The sequence below is a fragment of the Saccostrea cucullata genome, unplaced genomic scaffold (genome assembly GCF_032062105.1).
Source record: "Saccostrea cucullata isolate Sc308-1 unplaced genomic scaffold, CSIRO_AGI_Scuc_v1 ctg4944, whole genome shotgun sequence".
In the NCBI taxonomy this organism is placed as follows: domain Eukaryota; kingdom Metazoa; phylum Mollusca; class Bivalvia; order Ostreida; family Ostreidae; genus Saccostrea; species Saccostrea cuccullata.
Window position 1 is genome coordinate 4083 of NW_026929604.1, and position 1583 is coordinate 5665.

At 32.5% G+C, this 1583-nt stretch overlaps 1 long non-coding RNA gene across 2 annotated transcripts; it reads right to left on the minus strand.

Annotated features, from left to right (window-relative positions):
- Nucleotides 1-291: 291 nt before the first annotated feature.
- On the minus strand, nt 292-1277 carry LOC134281384 (uncharacterized). Of its 2 annotated transcripts, none has more exons than XR_009995076.1 (3): nt 1095-1277; nt 739-844; nt 292-510 (listed from the first exon to the last, which is right to left on the minus strand). It is a non-coding gene; the product is annotated as an uncharacterized LOC134281384 (long non-coding RNA). The 2 variants fall into 2 exon arrangements; XR_009995077.1 differs by having other exon boundaries at nt 1029-1110.
- Nucleotides 1278-1583: the final 306 nt, after the last annotated feature.

Here is a 1583-nt window from a genome sequence, read left to right on the forward strand (position 1 = left end):
AATTTTTTTTTTTTTTTTTTTGCTTATGAATGGTGAAACATCCCCAGACTGAAAATACCAGGTGTTATACTTACAGTGGACACCCAACATGGCATCCAAAATGGCTGCCTGGCGGCAGAAAACAAACTTCAGAAAGTTGTAGGGGGAAACTGTTGTTACAATAATGATTATTCTTTATATTTAAGGTAAACGTAAACTAGGTTGACATATTTTATGTCTCAAATTAAGCTACAAGCTATTATTTTAATTTAATAAATGGAATCAGCTGATTGATCAAACAAAGTTTTGCCATTTGTCAGGGAAAAAAATCCACCCAGGCATAATTTGAATGGGTCGGTCGGGTTACAGGAAACAAACAAAATTTTTTTTAGGCCCAATCCTCACCTGACTTGCACATTCATATGGATTGGTTCTATGCTGATAATTCCTTTCAACAATCTTCATCACAACATCTGAAAGTCACCCATCTTCAAAATTAAATCTGCCGCTCACCTCAAATGTATAGACTCCCTGTACAAATGCATGGAAAATAAAATTTTGAATAAAAAATGAATTATCTCTTCACCATACCCGGCCTCTTTAAAAAATGTGAGAAAATAATTTGAATACTTTTCTTTAGATAAAATCATGTAGTGAGTATCCAGCAACGTTGAAAAAAAGTTATCTCTAGAATTTTACATTTATATTGAATGAAAAATGCATTGTTCCCTTTACTTAAAAAAACTCAAAAGACATTACCTAAAATGGAAGTAAGGTACAACTGTGACTGGTGTCTCAGGCACAACCAATAAACACAAGACCTTTCCATCCTAAGCAGCATGCATTAGCTCCACATTCCTTGTTTCTACAAAAAATGTACAATGAAAATTTTAAAAAATGAGAGCGAAGAGTGTTACATGTACTTGGGGGAACAGAGGAAGGAATTTTGAAGTCAGATTAACTATTATATTTCTGCCAGTGTTGGGACGGATAAATTTCCATAATAAAATGAAATGAATTATTCGTAACAAATAAGACACATGTATTACCTTGCAGTCACCATCGCACATTATGTATAAACATTTCTTGATTACACATTTAAGTCCAATCCTCACCTGACTTGCACATTCATATGGACTGGTTCTATGTAGATAATCCCTTTCAACAATCTTCATCACAACATCTGAAAGTCACCCATCTTCAAAATTAAATCTGCCGCTCACCTCAAATGTATATAGACTCCCTGTACAAATGCATGGAAAATAAAATTTTGAATAAAAAATGAATTATCTCTTCACCATACCCGGCCTCTTTAAAAAATGTGAGAAAATAATTTAAATACTTTTTTAGATAAAATCACGTAGTGAGTATCCAGCAATGTTGAAAAAAATTATCTCTAGAATTTTACATTTATATTGAATGAAAAATGCATTGTTCACTCTACTTAAAAAAAACTCAAAAGACATTACCTAAAATTGAAATAAGGTACACCTATGACTGGTTACTTAGGCACAACCAATAAACACAAGACCTTTCCATCCTTAGCAGCATGCATTAGCTCCACATTCCTTTTTTTCTACAAAAAAATATACAATGAAAATTAA